The sequence below is a fragment of the Megascapheus bottae genome, chromosome 25 (assembly GCF_031878675.1).
Source record: "Megascapheus bottae isolate mThoBot1 chromosome 25, mThoBot2.hap1, whole genome shotgun sequence".
In the NCBI taxonomy this organism is placed as follows: Eukaryota; Metazoa; Chordata; class Mammalia; order Rodentia; family Geomyidae; genus Megascapheus; species Megascapheus bottae.
In genome coordinates this window covers 6,794,116-6,812,589 of record NC_143533.1, presented here as the reverse complement: position 1 = coordinate 6,812,589, position 18,474 = coordinate 6,794,116, and the positions used below count along the sequence as shown (strand labels likewise).

At 42.6% G+C, this 18,474-nt stretch overlaps 1 long non-coding RNA gene across 1 annotated transcript in view; it reads left to right on the top strand.

Moving 5' to 3' along the window:
- The window catches only part of LOC150046300 (uncharacterized), a 297,256-nt gene that overhangs the window by 14,094 nt on the left and 264,688 nt on the right, over positions 1-18,474 (top strand). The window contains exon 2 of the long non-coding RNA XR_016539603.1: positions 8,806-8,904. This is a non-coding gene — a long non-coding RNA (uncharacterized LOC150046300). The remainder of the gene's footprint in view (positions 1-8,805; positions 8,905-18,474) is intronic.

Here is an 18,474-nt window from a genome sequence, read left to right as displayed (position 1 = left end):
TTTCTGTCTTCCACTATTGGCAAACTATGTGGCTCATTTTTAAATCTCCAGTTTCAGGTCACATCACAAGTTCTCTCCTTATCCTCAGGTGGGACATTAAAAAGTACACACTTCCCACCTTGACACCTGTGTGGGGGGAATATTTCATATTGAAACCATAGCAATGTGATTTCCTTTTCCTTTCTATTCTGAGAGTTTGAAGTCAGTCTTCACTTTCTAGGTAGACATGATAACTTTGAGCCTGACCCCCCACCTGTCATCTCTTTATATTTTTGTTGGTTGTAGGGTTTGAACTCAGGACTTGGGCACTGTCCCTAAGCCTCCCCCCCAAAAAAAACCCCCAATGCTCTAGCTCTTTGAGACACATCTCCAGTTTTGGATTTTTGGTGGCTAATTAGAGATAAGAGACACATGCATTTTACTGCTCTGACTGCCTTTGAACTGACCAACAAGTTTAGTTCATTTTCAACAGTCCAGTGAGTGCCATTACGACATTTATTCACCCTTTGCCCCTCCATTTCTGGACCTCCCCTTGCCCTCCCAAGACATATAAATGAATAAACAGAACAGAGTAAATCCTCTTGATTTAATTTCCTGGAGTTCATTTGATACAAATTATTTTGTATGATCAGAGGCAATAGGCATTGTGCCTTTGTGTTCCTGTCCTAAGTGTATCTTTCTCTGGTTTCACTGTGTGTGAATGACTAGAGGCAGATTTCAGTTTCTTCATACATTCCCCAATTTGTCAGTCCTTCTGTATTGTCAGTCCTTCTGTATTGTCTGTGTTCTAGTGTGTGTAGAGTGCTAGTAATCTCCTAGTGGGATGGATTTGCATTTCCTGGAGATGAATGATGTGGTCACATTTTTAAGGCTTGTTGGTGTGTGTGTGTGTGTGTGTGTGTGTGTGTGTGTGTGTGTGTGTATGTGTGTGTGTGTTGCATGCAACATCCTCATACTACTTTAGTATATAGGGAGAGTATAGGTTCTCTGCTTAGGAAAAGCAGAGTTGTCTTGAGGGTAGTGTTGCTCAGGGTAAAGCTTCCTGGATGAAGGTGCATAGCTGGAGGGGTTCAACTTGCAGTATACCTACTGAGAGGCTGCAGTCCCTGGGAGCCCCTTCAGGGTGGGCTGAAAGGAGAGGAGGCCAAGAGCAGAGAGCCCAGGGAGGAGAATCCTGTAGGTATCCAGGTGGAAGCAGAGGGGATCTTAGAGAGGAAATACAGATGGGAAAGGCACTGGGAAACTGGGGTAGAGTGATAGAATGATATAGTACTGGGGATAAGGTAGAGATGGGCAAGGAGAAGAAAAGGCCATGTTATGAATTTCTTTTAGTTCAGTGACAGAAGTGGGGAAGCCATTTTGAGAATAAGAAGTGATGGTCACCAACTGCCACTTGAGCCATACCTGCAGCCTCCAAATAATATCTGAAATACTCTCAGAGACTCCAGGAGTGGAATTGCTGGGTCACAGAATGACTGTGTTTTGTATAGTAACAGCACTGATCTATTGTATTATTCTCACCCATGTATCTCCTCACCACTCTGAGCCTCTCACTGTGTCTATAAGTGGGTGGGGAAGGGTGATCTTCCTTTGTTGGGGTGTGTGTGTTAGGGTTATAGGGTAGCTGATACAGTCACACATAGGGCCTTTTGGTCTTATTATAGCCATAGTGGTATGGCTTAAATAATAAACAGCTCCACAGGCTCATGTTGTGGAAGCTTTGTTCCTATGTCTGATATATTACCTTGCTCTAGTATTTTCATTTGGCCTTCCCTAGAAACTGTCTTATTTATCTTTATAACTTTCACATGCATTTGCTCAACCTCAGGGTCCATCCCAGAGCCAGATTATAGCTTTGTCCTCTATTACTTTTGTCAGCTGAGTAGTCACTGTGGGCCATGTTGTATGTATGGGTTATGTCACATCTGCTTTCAGAAGTCTGTGATGTTCTCTGTTTTACAGATGTACTAAACAGCAACCCTCCCCTCTTACTTGCCTGTGTACTCAGTTTATGGCATGGTATTAGATAGGAATAGCCATCTATTGCCTGTATATTGCGGGACAGAGCATATAGTTATTTTACTTAATACTCCTTTCACCCAGAAAGATTGGCATTATAGTCTTGCTTTGCATCCCAAATAGTGAACTGGCCAGGTCTGTCTGGTCCTGAGTTGGAGGACGATGAGAGATTGCAGGGTCCAGCAATGGCTGCAAGCACTCTGGAGGCCCACTGCCAAGGGGAGGAGCCTGCAGTACCACCCTCAGCTCCTAGATGGCGCTCAAGGCTCATCTTCCAGGCCACACCCGTGCCCAGCCTGCCACTGGCCAACAGGCTTTTGGGGGATTTTTGCAACAATTTTGGGAGAGGAAGAGGATTTATTTGTGGGCCTTTTTTTGGGGGGGGGGTTGTTGTTGTTACTGTTTTGTTTCTATTTCTGTTTGCAAGGCCAGTCCACTGTTTTTTTTTTTTTTTTTTTTTTTGTATGTTTGTTTTTTTTTTTTTTTTGGTGGGTCATGGGGCTTGAACTTGGCCTGGGCACTGTCCCTGAGCTCTTCAGCTCAAGGCTGCTACCCTACACTTGGGCCAAGTCCCACTAACCATTTTTTAGAGTTTAATTGGAGATGAGAGTCTCAGGTTCTTTTGTGCCCGGACTGGTTTTGAGCCTTGATTCTCAGATCTCAGCCTCCTGAATAGCTAGGATTATAGGCATGAGCCACTGTGCCAGGCCAGTCTACTGTTTCTATGTCTGCAGTTTATCTGTAGCCACATCAGCTTGACAGCTAGGGTGAAGTGGATTTGGAGAGAGACCTTTGAGGTTAGACAGTTTAAGTATAAAATAAAGCAAAATACTCCCATCACACAACCCCTCTTGTGACCCTTTAATCAAAGTTGGAAGGAGCCCCTATCCTGGACAGTGGACTTCTGTCAGTCAGAGTAGCCATTGTTACAGGTGGACTGAGTTCTTCAGTATTTGTGGGGATCTAGAAAAAAAAGACAGCCAAGTCATGAGTTTCTACTCAGGTGGTTAAGGGGACATTTTGTTTATCTGATATATACCTTTTCTCTTTATTTAGAATAAATCCTTTTGTTTTTTTTGCCAGTCCTAGGGCTTGCACTGAGCACCTGGGCTGTTCTTGGGTGTCCGAAGGCTAGCACTCTACCAGTTGAGCCATAGCACCACTTACAGCTTTTTTCTGTGTATGTGGTACTGAGAATTTGAACCCAGGGCTTCGTGCATGCTAGGCAAGCATTCTCCCACTAGGCCATATTCCGGTCCTAGAAGAAATTCTTTTTTTTTTTTTGCCAGTCCTGGGCTTGAGCTCAGGGCCTGAGCACTGTCCTTGGACTTTCTCAAGGCTAGAGCTCTACCACTTGAGCCTCAGCACCACTTCCGGCTTTTTTTCTATATGTGGTACCGAGGAATCGAACCCAGGTCTTCATGCATGCTAGGCAAGCACTTTAACCACTAGGCCAAACTCCCGGCCCTAGAAGAAATTCTTAAAAAATAATTTATTCTTTTAAAATTTATTATTTTTAAAAAGGTTAAGTGCTGTCTAGACTTGGGTGTGGTGTTATGCAGTGAGTATGGGGTACAAATTGGAGAGGAACTAACCATTCAATATGCCTTTCTCTGTCCAAGAAGCTTGGGTCCTAACTCTAGCCTTGGGTACTCACTATATTGTCTTAGTTTAAAAATTTTCCTAATATTTAACAGTCAGCAAAGTTAAAGAAAAAGGAAAGGAAGAAAGGAAGGAATGGAAAAGAAGAGAAGAGAGGAGAAAAAAGCACAAGATGAGACTTCTAGGGGTGTGAGTTTCTTGGATGAGGCATTCCAGGAGAGAGTTTTCTTGAGGGAGGAGGTGGAAGTTGTGGTGTGGCTATGAAGGGGCTTGGAGACCCACATCTGAAAGGTCCTGCCAGCTGGATGAGGGGTGCCTGGTTGGATTTTCCATTCTGGACTCATGTTAGTGGAGAACCAGGGACGTCCTGAGAAATGAATGGTTGCATCATTTAATGTGCATTTTCATTTCCAGTGTAATTCTTAAAAATCTAAGCATGAGATCTTCTTCATATGTATTATAGTATTATAGATTTAATCACCAACTCATTCTCATCTAGCTTACTTTTTTTTTGCTTTGGCCACTAGGGAGTTTAGAGCCCAGCTGGAGTCTAAAAGCTTAAAATCTGGACAGAGCCTCATGCTTTGCATGGGTGGATTCCCCCTCAGTCCTCATTTCCCTGTTTTCCCTGGCTTTGTCTTTGAATTACATTTTCTAGTTTTATTGTGTGCGGTCATTCTTGAAAGCTGTCTTGAGGCCTCTATGGAGTGGATAGAAATGCCTCTGTTTTCTATTGTGGGGCACTGGGCTCGTTGAGCTGGGGATGGAGATGCTGTTATTGGAGAGTCCTTTCCTGTACCCACCCACTCCTGTGTCCTGGAGCTTTGTTTCTCAGGAGGTCTGTTTCTGTCCAGCCTTCCATGCTGCATTCCAGTCCCATGATTAGAGAGGCAGAGACTGACAGATGTCCTTCATGGAGAGCATGATGACGTTACATGCTGGACATAGTGGCCATGAGACTTCATACTGCTCTGCAGACAGCAGCATGGCTTCAAGATCTGATGACAATTGATGACCAAACTCTGACTGCCAGACTGTGCAGGGAGATTGGCTAGCTGCCTGCTGCTCTCAGGAAATCAGCAGACTGGAGCTTGGGGGCATTTGGAGCAGGCTGATGCTGATACATAGCATTGAAGCCCCCCGCCCACCGTGGGCAAATGTGTGTGGGTGTAGACATAAAAGGCTGTGTGCTCTGATGGTTACATGCAGAGAGTCATAGCACATGGGCTTTTCACTCTGAGGGCCTTTCATTGCTGAGAACCATCTGGATGAAGGGGACACTGGCTGCCATCATGAAGGTAACAGAAGTAGAATAGTTTGTCAGGGTCTGTCCAAGTCAACACAATTCCACCAATCCAATGTGTCTACTTCTTAGGATCTACTCTGTGGGGCTGTTTGTGGGTGTGGTATAAGGCTGCTAAAGATGTTCCTTGTAATATCCTTGGCAAAAGTGAAAGTAGAAAAACAAATATTCATTAACAGGAGAAACAGTAAATTATAGAACCTGTCATACTATTGAAGGCCATGGCTGTTAGAAAGATGAGAGAAATTTACATGTGCTCAGGTGATGATATTTTCCCAATGCATAAAGTTTCTATAAGCTAGATGTGCATATGTATAGCTTATAATATATGTGTTTATATAAGATATAAAACTATAGCTGTAACTATAACTTTGTATTGGTTTGTTATAGGTATATGTCTGTATATTAGGTAGGTGAGAATATATAATTTCATAAGCTATATAAAACTATATAGCTGGTGTCAGGAGCGTAGCCTAGTGGTAGAATGCTTGCTTAGCCCTAGGTTCTATTCCTCAGTACTACATACACAGAAAAAGCTGGAAGTGATGGCTCAAGTGGTAGAGTGCTAGCTTTAAGAAAGACCAAGGACAGTGCTCAGGCCTTGAGTTTAAGCCCCAGGACTGGCATGCCCCTTCACCCCAAAAAATGATATATAGTTTATATAATACATGTAAACATTAACTAGTTGTCTACTTATAGCTGTATGTATAAGCAACTATATAATTGTAGATTATACCTACATATTTACATATAATAAATGGAAATATATATAGCTCATGTATAATATATAGTTTATATATTATATATAACTATAGTTGTCTATGACCATATGTCTAGTTAACATATATAATTACCTGTAGCTGTTATCTCTGTATATTTACCTATAGATATATTGGGTTTTGTAGTTTATATACCCCCCCACACATATACACACACATTCCTATATATAGACATGTATATATGTGTGTATATATATGTATATATATATATATATAGAGAGAGAGAGAGAGAGAGAGATAGTGTGTGGTTAACTGAGAATTGAACTCAGGGCTTCATGCTTGCTAGGCAGGTGCTCTACCACTTGAGTCAAGCTTCAGTCCTGTATTTCTAGCTTACATATATGGTTATCTTTAATTATAGAGTATAATGATATAATATCTATATAAATATTAATGGGTATAATATATTTTTTGTGTTATAATGTACTTCAAACTCTACAGCAATTTATAACAAGCCATATATAATAGCCTCAATCCATTGTGTGTGTGTGTGTGTGTGTGTGTGTGTGTGTGCATGTGTGTAGACTGGCTGAGAAGAGAAACAAGAAGACAAGTTCTTGTTCTTGATGGTTGTCATCATCAGTGCTGGGTGGGTCAGCCATCTAGTTCTAGTTCTTAGAAGATGAGAGGGAGGGTGTGGGAGGTTCAGGCTTGGACATGGAGCTACTGGGGATGGAAGGCTTTCATAGTTTTAACAACTGCTGTGACCACATTTATATTCCTGCTTACATATTGGTTTTGCTGTCTGTCCCCAGTCACATTTGAAAACCCTAAGAGTGTCATTTCCTGAACCACGAAGTGGACTCCACAGAGCAGAATCTTTTGGAATCTTTATTGAAACTGCATCCCTGACCCGAATCTGATCCTGGCAATGTTTCCTGCAGCTTGGCAACCTTTAGGAGAACTCACCGAGTTCTGTAGAAAACTTGGTATAATTAGTTGCTAATAACCAGAGCCAGATTCCTGGGTGCAAATTGTTTCCCTATCGATCTCTACCTGCACGGTCAGCACTCTGGAGAGATTGAACTTTAAGTGCTTAATTCAGCCCCATTCAACTGATAATTTTGGTCTTGTCCTCCAAACAAAAACACCCCTTGTTTATTTTTCTTTTTTTTTCTTCCTACAAGTAATAAAGTCAGTCCACTTCCTCCTTCTTCAGCTCAAACCCAGTCTGCTCTGTAATCAATATGTTGGAAATGTCAATGTATTCCAGACAGAGCAGCTGAGAGGGGTTGGGGAGGGGATGATTGGGAGCTGGCAGAAAGATGTCTGTCTGGCATCTCTAGGTAAACAGGTTGCCTAGTAAATTGAATCAGGGCAAATCCCCAACTGTATCAAATCTCTGAGCATCCATGCCTGGACACATGGTGTTAGGCAAGGCCTTTCAGATGTGGTTGACATAAATGTATATCTAACATGTTCACTTTTACCCCTTAACTGCACAGCAAATGGCTAAGTTTTCAGCTCTTTTCAAAGTTCTCAAGGAAACTATATAAGACTCTGCTTATCCTAAGACCGCCCCAAATTGCTCTCCCTGAGCATCTCCTCATCCATGAGATTGGAAGTGTGTGGGGCCACTGGAGAGCTGAGATGGGGAGACTCAGAGCTAGCCATTGGTCATAACCAGTGTTGAAAGCGGGACAGTTACACACCCAAATCTCAGCCAGCTACAGGGCTTTTTATCCATTGAAGACTTGAATGGTACTTTTGAAGAATGAGGGGCCTGGGCTGACTTCAGAGGTAGTGGTGATGATGATGATGTTGTCTACTGTATGCCACTAACTTTAGGGTTAGTATTAATGAATTATTTCATTCTGGAGATGAGAAAATAAAACAAAGACTAAGTAAATGGTTTCAAGGTTACATGGATGACAAATAATGAGGTACCTTAGGAATTGCACCTTTCTTACTTCAATATCTCTCTCTCTCTCTCTCTGTCTCTCTCTCTGTCTCTGTCTCTGTCTCTCTCTCTCTCTCTCTCTCTCTGTCTCTCTCTCTCCCTCCTTTCCTCCCCCCTCTCTCTGTCTCTCTGTCTCTCTCTCTCTCTCTTGCTCGCTCTGTGTGTGTGTGTAAAAATAAGTATGTGATCTCTGTCTGCCTCATTCCCTTCTCCTCAGACAGGAACCAAATCATGCCTCCTCAAAGGGTGGGAACAGTGTTTAAGTGCACTATGCTTTAAATGTGTTTAGTTATATTATGTCTTTCAAAACAGTGAATATTGTTATTATCATTGTGGCTATTCCTCTGGTATGCATAAACATTTGCTTTCACACATTTCTAGCTTTAGCATATTTGCAAAACTTTATTTTTGTTTCTTGAATTTTGTTCTGAAAAACATGTAACATGAATTAAGGAAGGGCTCTGCATCTGCAGTCTGGTTTTGGAGGGGGTCTTATCTTGCTGGATTTTCTGGCTTGAAGCATACTCAGAATTTGAATTGATGGCCTGGGGCTTGATAAGCAGGTGCTTTACTACTTGAGCTGCATCCCTGGTTCTTTTGGGCTTTATTGTTTTCAATGAGATCTTGCCTTTTTTGTTCAGATCGGCCTTCCTTGAACTGTGATGCTTCTACTTCTTCATCCTGCATAACAGGGTTGGCAGGCATATACTTGGAATATTTTTGAAGAAAAGTCTCTCTTTTTGCCTAGGTTGACCTTGAATTATGATCATTTCATCATTGCCTCCCATTAACAAAGTAGGTGCTTAATGGATGTTTCTTCTTTCCTTTCTGTTCTTTCTTCCATTTTTTTAGTATTGAGGTTTGAACACAGGCCCTTGTGCTTGCTAGATGGATGCTCTATTACAGAACCATGCCTGTAGCTTTGTTTTTTGTTGGTTATATATTTTTAGGATGGAAATCTTGCTTCCATCTTGGGTGTACACGTGACTCACGTTACCTTAGGCTCCCAATAGATTCTGGGATCACAAGAACATACTACCATGCCCAACTTTTTCTGTTTAGATAGCCTCATGGACTTTTCTGCCTGGACTAGCCTAGAGCTGCCATCCTCCAAATTTCACTCTTCCAATTAGCTAAGATTTCAGGCATGAGCCTTCAGTATCTGGTTTACATACACATTTTTTGTTTGTTTTTCTCCCAAGAATCCCACCACTCTCTCACCCACGAGATGTCATGCCCGGGAACCACCTCCTTGGTCGCCTCCTCTGTCTTCAGAAAGATGAAATTGTCAGCAAGGCAAGGTAAGGATTGATCAGGTGAGACACCCAACAGCTGTCCAGAGAGCATCAATCCCCACCGCTGCTCCAGCTTGCCTCTGTGCTGGGTTTGTAATCTGCATTAGGAAAACATGGTCTGCTTGATTGCTCTGTAATAGACTTCCTCAATATTGGCACTTTCCTCCCTTTCTTCTAGTTCTCTACGATATTTGTTTTTGTTTTCAATTTCAGTTGAATTTAATTAGATGCTTGTGATTTGGCACTGGGCTGGGCATGAGGAACCAGAGTGAAGGAAGGCATAGACTCTGCCTACAGGAAAGTCAGGAAGCAGACATGTTAGCCCAAATCCCAGACTTTGCGATAGCTATGCCAACATAAGTCTAGTGCAGAAAGAGGTTGAGTGGAATGAGTTCTGTTGGGTGTTTGGTGTGGGTGAACAGGGGTTCACCAATCAAGTGAATTGTGGAGGAAGAGCACTGGAGAAGAGAAATGGCATTTGCAAAGGTTCAGTGGCAGGAGGTATGCAACAGTATTTGCCAGACAATATAATTGGTTTTGTTTTATAAAGTGTACAGAGGGAAATAGGAGGAGATGGAGGGAAGGTTTTTACCAGGAAAGCAGGGGAAGAGAACATTTAAAAAAACTTGTGGTTACTTATTAGAACTGCTTTTGTTTGCAAGTTATCCTTTATTGCTTGGTATGAGTCTGGAAATCCAGTGGTAAAATTGAATGTTTAGCTTCCATACATCTATGTGAGGTAAAAAGGGATCTGTGAATGTGCTGAAGGAAGATGGAATCAGGGTGAAGGATAAACATGGAATTTTCTCTACTCCTTGATTTCAAGCAAGTATCTGAGGGTCTCTGTGAGCTGCAGGATGGAGAGAATCATGACTGCCTTCCTGAGAATCTGTGAGGCTAGGTGAGACAATGCCCAGTTCATGGGGTGCTGGAGATCTCAGCCCATCATCAGCACTAGGGCTGCTTGCAATAAATCACAAAGAAGTGAATGGAAATTATGAAGACATATCACATGGTGCATGATGCATCCAGGCTTGGTAGTTCAAGGCTATTTAATCCTTGATCATTGGAAGGCAGGCAAGAGGGGATTGAAGTTCTAGGTCAGCCTGGGAAAAACTAAGTTTGTGGGACTCCATCTCAACCAATGGCTGGGCATGGTGGATTGCTTGATGATACCAGGAAGCAAGTAAGAGGATTGTAGCCTGGTTGACCTGGGCACAAAGCAAAGCCCTACCTTAAAAATAACCAATGGAGGGGCCAGGAGTTTGGCTGAGTGGTAGAGTGCTTGCCTAGCATGCATGAAGACCCGGGTTTGATTCCTCGGTACCACATACATAGAAAAAAGCCAGAAGTGGTACTAAGGCTCAAGTGGTAGAGCTCTCGCCTTGAGAAAGTCCAAGGATAGTGCTCAGGCCCTGAGCTCAAGCCCAGGCCTGGCAAAAAAAAAGTAACCAATGGATAAAGGGACTAAGGGCATTGCTCAAGTGGTAAAGGGCCTGCCTAGTGAACATGAGGCCCTGAGTTCAAGCCCCAGTACAACCAAAAAAACTAAAAACCTTCCTCCAGCCATTCCTTACTTTGCTTTTTAAAATTTTTTATAATTCCTTTTTCACATATTTTTATTGTAATTAATAGAAGGGCTACATTATATTCACCAGATAGAAGGTGTATTACTTCACAAATATTGATATCCTTTCTCATGTCTTGGTCCCCATTTCCCCCCCCGCCCCTCATTTTGTTTTCCCCCTTCCCTATCTTATTTCAAATAAACAAATAAACATATATAGAGCAAAACCTAGATACATAAGGCCATATAGTATGACACTAGATGAAAGGACTTCCAGGATATAGAAACAAAGGCCATATAATGAATTATCGTTGTCCTTAATGTATTATGTTATCTCTCATCTCTTTTGCTGTCCCTTGGTTATCTCATATTGTTACAGTATTTTACCTTGTTACCTTACTTTGTTTTTTAAGAACATTTCTTCACCCCTTTTGATGATAAATGTCTGTGTCAAATTTACCCCCCAAAAAAGGCTTGAGGCAACTTGACATTATGACATTCCTGCACTAATAAACCTGAAGGTGTGACCTTGAGATTATTTTGGTAAATCTATTTACATATTTCCCTCTCTCAGTGCCCCCCCCCCAAACATCCCATATTACACCACAGGACTATTTCTACCTTTCCATTGTAATAGTTATTTTAAGCTGCCTATATTAAAGCTGCTTTAAATATCTCGGCAGTGAACTCTGGCCTTTAGGGAAGGCAAAATAATTATTTCCCACACCAGTCTACGCAGAAGGCCCCTGGCGTCTGTTTCCTGGAAGCTTAGAAGGGAAACATGAAGCCCCAGGCTTTGTTGAAGTTGTAGATTGTGCAGAATCTCAGGCCAAGGCGACTTTGGCTCCTGCATGTCAAGGAAGTCCCCATGTCCCCAAAGAGTGAGAGTCACACAAGTCATTTTGCTGGTGATTTCAGTGAAATTGATGGCAATGAGTGAGCTGATGGCTGTTTGTCACAGATGTTGGAGGCTGACTGACTTGTCTCACAGAAACAGCTCTCCAGAGTGGAGAAACATCCCTCGTGCAGTGTCACAGAGCCTGGAGTTGAGAGCCATTTACCTGACACTCAAGGGTGTGATCTCAGTCCCTCAGCTCTCCTGCCTTGCAATCTTCATGCTGTGTGACCCTGTTCATAACCTCTCTGAGCATCTGTTTCTTGACAATACCTACTATTTCCTCAGAGTACTCCTCTAGATGCTGAAGCTCGTATAGTGTCTACTTCCCTCATGGGTAGAAAATGCACAAACTTCCTCCAGCTTCTGCTCCTGTTTGCCTTCAGGACTGAACAGCCTGGTCACAGATGTCTTGCTATCCTGCTTTCCTCATTGGCCTGCACCATTCAGTCACCATGTCATTGCCTGGGTGTGAGGCCAGGACACCCAGATATGGAGCTGATTCAAGGGAGGGCTTCCTGCTCCCTACTTTGTTTGCTCCATTTTGAGATGAGCTCTCAGCTTTTTTTGTTTGTTTGTTTGTTTAATATCAGAGTAAATGAAAGTCAGTCAATCAGATCCAAAACAACTCAGGTCTCAATTTCAGCAGTATGTTCACAAGTAGCACATTTGGCTCCATCAGTTACACCTTTTTCTACCCTTTAAAAATTTAAACACCTTCCTTCATTTACTTTCTTTATTTTAGAATTTTCAGCAGTCAATTTTCTTTTATCCACAGCCTTTGCCTTCGATGAGAAACTAATCAATAAGAAATTATATTTTTCGCTAGGCTTTTAAAAAGTAATGTAACCAACATATTTCTCTCTTGCTTATGACTTTATCGATTGTGAGATGGAAGCAGAAGTTGGTGGGGGGGGAGGGCTTCGTGCGGCATTCTTGAGCCCTCCTTTCATTAAGTTCCAGCACTGGTTCTCATCCATTGCAGAATTCTCTACCAGTTGTCAACCATTTCAGGGGGAGTTTGTGTCATGTCAGTGACCTCGTATTTTAAATGGAAGCTCTGTTGGAAATGAATGGTGGCAGGGTTGTAATTAGCAACAAAGCCTGGGAAGGTGAGCTACGCCCTCAAATTCTACCTCAATCTTCTTTTTTCTTCTTTATTTTGCCAGTAGTTACTCTTACCTGGGCAATGCTGACTCACTTCTGGGTCCCAGCTATGCCAGCTATGCCATGTAGGAGACAAATGAGGGTGGGAGTTGCTTTTCTGAAAGACAAATTGCTATACGTGCAAGATGGAGGGATAAATACTAAGCAGCCAAAAAAAACAGAGGGGAGCTGATAGGATAGCTGTCATAGAGTCCATTAAGCCCCTGAACCCAGGGCCTCATACTTGCTCACTCTGCCACTTGACCCTTGCCTCTAGCCCTGCATTCCACTGGTTATTTGGAGATAGAATCTTGAAGACTTTTCTGCTTAGTGTAGCCTCAGATCTCACCCTCCTAGAGTATCCAGGATTCCAAAGCATGAGCGATTAGTGCCTGGCCGAAATGATTTTTTTTAAACTTCAGCATTCTTAGCCATAAAAGAAATGCAAATCAAATAAATATACATTGAAATGTTAGTCCACCCTTTGTCACAATGACTGTCATCAAGAAAACAAATAACAAATGCTGGCTTGGATGCTAAGGAAAAGGAAGAGTTAGTTATTCACTACTTGTGGAGTATAAAGCGGTCCAACAATGATGGAAGTATGGAGGTTCCTCAAATGTCTAAATATAGAAGTACTGTCTGATCCAGCCATAGCACTTCTGTGAAGAATCAGAGTCACCTTACTTTAGAGATGCCTGCATGCTGATGGTTCTCCTGACACTACTCCCAACATCCAAGTTACTGAATCAGACTAAGTTCCCACCAACCCCTGAATGGCTTCTTCAGCTGCAAGAAGAATGAGGTCATGTCATGTGCAGGAAGATGGATGGAAGTGTAGTTCTTCATGATATGTGGACAAACTAGTCTTACAAGACAAGAAAGTATTGTATGCTTACTAGGAAGGGGGTAGAAGAGAAAAGAAAAGGCAGAGGGAGAAGATCAGTAGGAGAATGGAGAGGGGAACGTGGTCAAAGCACATTAAATCCATGTAGGAAAATGTCACGATGAAACCCCTTACTATGGACAGTTATCAGCAATAAAAATACTCCTATGAGCCTTTCTCGCCCTCCTTCATATCCCCAAGTACTCATCTGCTGTTACAAAGAGATTATTATTATTATTTTTTACCTGCCCTTCTGTCTCCCTAGACCTTGAAGTCCTAAACACAAGGACCAGATCTAATTCATCTTTGTATCTTTAGTACCTGGCACAGAGTCGAGCACCTTGTAGGTAGAAACAAAGCTCTGGAAAAAGAGTGAAAGCTGAAAAGTTGCTTTGGTCTTTTGAGACTATAGCCTATTTACTGAAGAAATGCCCAACTATCTCTCCTGAACAGGAAGCAGGGCAGGGACAAGAGAAATGTGACATCTGCTGAGTGGGAGCCATGGGACAAGAGACCAAATGAGGCACATGCTAGAGGGGGAAGCCCAAGATCCGGTCTGAGTGCTGGCCATGTCTGAGGAAGGAATACTCAGACTGTCATGTGGAAGGGGAGGGAGATCTAGTTGTGGGAAGTGCATGTGGGAACTTCCTGTGTGGAAGGAACTGTCTTTGCAGAAGCCACGGGGCACATGGTCATGGTTCTTTTGACCTGTGTGCAAGCTGAGGTTTCTGTTCAGGCCCTATCTCAGGGAGGGAGGCCCAGCCTTCCACTTTGATGAGCCTCTTAGGTAGCACATGTTCAAAATTGAAATAAATAAATAGCAAGTTTCCTCCTCAGGATGCAGAAAATTCTCTAGTTTATGCACCCAAATCTCACAGGACTCTGGAGTGTTTTGTTTCCTTTTTTTTTTGTGTGGCCATATTTATGTTTGAACTAAGGGCTTCACACTTGTTAGTTAGGGGCTTTACTACTCCTCTGTGCTTTGGCTATTTTTGAGATAGGGTCTTACTACTTACTCAGTCTGGTTAGGACTGTGCTCTGTGTATTTAGGTTTCCTGTTGTGTCTAGGGTGATGGGTACATACCATTGTAATCAGCTGTTGTTTGAGATGGAGCCCCTGAACTTATTGCCCAGGTTGGCCCAAACTTTAATCCTCCCAATTTCAGACTCCTTAAGAAGCTAGGATTATAGTAGGCATGAACCACAGAGCCCAACCTGGATTACCCTTAATCACTCTGTCTTACTGTGTGGGGTGTCTCTGCATATCAGCATTTTCTTCCCTGTAGACTGGTATTTGCCATTGGGATCTCAGGTTTTGCTCCCACCCAAGTCTGCTTGTGAGAAGGTCCTTCATAATTTTACGTTGCTTGTCACTTTATCAACTTTTGACACCTTCTTCCTGAGCTGTAAGAATTTCTCAGGTGGGTAGCTGGGATATACTTGGGAAACTGAGGCAGAAGAAATTAGAGTTCAAGGTCAACCTGGACTATGTCCTGAGATCTTGTTTTGAAACAAATTTCTACATCCTGTGTGCATTCTGACCACTATTCCATTGGCTGTGACCAGGAAGGGTGCCCTGTGGCACCTATACTGTATGGCTGTGTTGCGTCTCTGAGGAGGATGTGGGAGAGGAAGAAGTGAAGAACTGATGTACTCTCAGATGATCTGGGTAGACACTGAAGATGAAGAACAAGCTGATGGCCCAATGTGTGCCCAGTCTTGTTATGCCTTTATACCTGAGTCATATCTACCACCTATGACTCAATGAGGGGCTGACACTTCTTCAACCTTATACGAAGAACACCGAGACACAAAGAGGGAGTCAAACTTGGCTTCAGGTGTTGCTGCAACGAAATGCTAATTGCTGACCATATCTGGATTCCAACGTGAAGGAAAATGTCACTAAGCTAGTAGTCTGGGATCACATAGTCACAGGGATTCTTGAGGAAGTCACCTCTTCCTCACAACAGCTTGCAGCCACCCTGCTGTCCTTCTGTCCAGGAAAACAAACAAACAGCCCTTGCCTGTGTTGTTCCTCTACCATACTTGATTTTCTTTCTCTCCCTGTCTTTGCTTGGTTAGGTTTGATGCATCTTTCAAGTTCTGGCGTAGACATTGCTTCCTCAGGGATATCTTTCCTGGCTCCCTGAACAGAGTCAGGCTTACCTTATTTATTCTGACTCACAGCACCCTGTTCTTGTCCAATAAATTCTGTATCAGAAATTGTAATTTGTATTTTTGTGAAATTATCCTGCCTAGATGGTTAACCCTTTGGAAAAAACTTGTATCTGCCTGACACTTGGTTGGTGCCCAATGGTGATTAAATAAAAAATAAGTAAATCTAATTATCTGTGGAAGCAGCCTTTTTGAAAATTGCATGTACAAAGAGTACAACATAAAGGTTCTATTTAAGATGCTCCCATCGTTCTGTGGAGGCAGAGGATAAATTAGTGATAACTGCTTGTTTGATATGGCTGCTAAGCTGAAGATGTTGAGATCAACCTCTAAGATAGGAAGAGCTAGCCTCTGCCCTCAGGTATATTTCTTTGTCCTTTTAGGATTTGCAGAGCCAACCTGGAAAATTTTGGAAAAAGGAAGAGAAACTAGTGCAGATTTCCTACTAATTTCTAGAAACTGTATGGGTGCTTTATAACCATGGTCTTGTCTGGGTCACTTGATAATCCTGCAAAGGGTAAGGCATACTTTGTGATGGACTCTTCCCTCTTCCAGTTCAATATCTGTCAACTGTGCTGTTCCACCCTGGAGAGGCCAGGATGCTGAAAAGTCCATTGCCCAGACTCCTTTGCAATCAGGATTTGTTTGGATATGACTCAGCGCATGGACAGCAGATGCTTTTTCCTGAGTCTTGAATTCAGAGCTGAGTTAGGAGGGGAGAAAGGCAGAATTCAACACCTTTACTCCCATCGCTGCCTGCATATAGAGTCTGTCTGGGTCTGTAGCCATTAGCTTTCCAATCTGGTGACTTCTTGTAGCACTGGTGACCATTTCTCCATTGTGCAGAGGCAGGGTAACCTGAGGGGCTGAGGAGTTGTTCTCGCAAGCTCTGACTCTGAGCCCTTTCAATGGCATTCTACCCCACCTTATATCCGGTAAGAAATTCCTTTCTGCTTAAAGCTGGTATGGCTTTTGTTGTCTACAACTGAGCTATAAGATGGTAGGTTCTATGTGCCTCTTTTGCCATTTATAGATGATGGTCTGAGGTCTGAAGAGTAGAGAAATGGAGAACTCAGATTTATTTTTCTCAGCAGGTAATTAGTCAAGAGTCTTCAACCTTATTCTCCTTTGGGGGCTGTTCCTCGCTTTCTACCTCCCTACAGCCCTTCTCTTATAGCACTTATAGCACCTTCTATTGCAATGGGCACATTTATCCAAGGCCTCAGAGGCTTGATGTAACCTTTTCTGGCATCCCTGTGTTTTTCCTTTGTTAAAAGAAGACCTTGGTGAGGGAAATGACAAACTCTAAGGAGCAAAGCCTGGACCCTCAGGCTTGATGAAAGGGAGGTTGAGGTGTGGGGGAGAAAGCTGTAAGGCATCAAGTGCAAGGTAAGTCAGGAAAAACCACTTGGGCCTTTGCATAGTAATCGTCCTGGCCTGGTTTCTGGTACTAATCTTCCCCATTTGCTGAGAGTGGCTCTCCTCAGATGGAAAGCCTCCTGAAGCTTTGACCCAGGCTTATAAGCTGGTTGGAACAAACCCCCTCTCTTGTCCTTCCCAAGAGCTCTCCTGTCAGCTTTCAGACACACAAGCTAATTCTTTCTTATAGATTTGCCTGGCTTTATTAGGAGTAATGGTATCCAGGGTATTTTTCTTTATAGACATTATAATTAGTAATTGTTTTGAAGGGCAATCGCTGTTAAACTACTTATTTTTTTCTTTTCCTGGAGGACAGGACAATTTCCAAGACTGATTATTTCACAATTGAAATTCCATGTCTCCCAGAGGTAGATTTTTATAGCAGTTGGTGGAAGTGAAATCCTCTCTTTTGATTTTTTCCCTTTATCGTTACGCATTCAGACTCAGACACATACATAAACACATCACTGGGCAGGGAAGCAGCAAGATGAGGCCTCCACCGAGTGTTAGACAGCTTCCATCCACAATTTCCTGGCTTTCTAGCTAATGGGATAGATGATAAACGCTCCCAAGACACCATTTCAGTCAATTAATTTGTTAATGTTCAAAGATGGAAAGTGTCATGACGATTGAGAACATTATGACTGTCTTAATAAAAAGAACTTAAAAGTAAGAAAAAATAGGGATGAGGAGGTAGCACACATTTTGCCTTTGAACTGTAATTTTTCTCTGATTCTCAGAGCCAGTTACAGGATCTGTAAACACCTCTACATCGTTAACCCTGTCTTAAAGCTTTTGCTTTTGGTTGGAAGTCTTGGGTACACAAAAAAGATGGGGAAGTAAGAGATTATTTTAAGTGGAACTGTATTGTCTTAGTCTGTCTGGACTGCTATAACAAAGCACCATAAACAGAATGGTTTATAAACAACAAAAAGTTTATTTCTCCCAGTAGTGGAGGCTAGAAGTCCAAGGTCAATGTGCTCAATGAATGTCGCAGGTCTGGGCCTATTCCTTCATGGCTATCTGTCCATTGTAGTATCATGTTACATGGAAGCAGGGACTAAAGTCTCTCCAGGTATTATTTTTTCAGGGCTTGAGCACTGTCCTTGGACTTGATCAAAGCTAGAGCTCTACCACTTGAGCCTCATCACCACTTCTGGATTTTTTTTCTATGTATGTGGTATCAAGGAATCAAACCTGGGTCTTCGTGCATGCTAGGCAAGCACTGTACCACTAGGCCAAATTCCAGGCCTTCTCCAGGTATTTTTGATGAAATACTTTATCCTATTCATGAGAACCCTGACCTAATAGCCTCATCACCTCCCTAAGGTTCCATCACCTTGAATACTGAGATTTTAATTTCTGCAATTTGTCCCAGTTTTGGTGGGACACAAACCTCCAGACCACATCAGTTAAGGATATTCAGAACTGGGCTAGGTGTTAGCTTCTCCTCCCTCCCTCCCTCCCTCCCTCCCTCCCTCTCTCCCT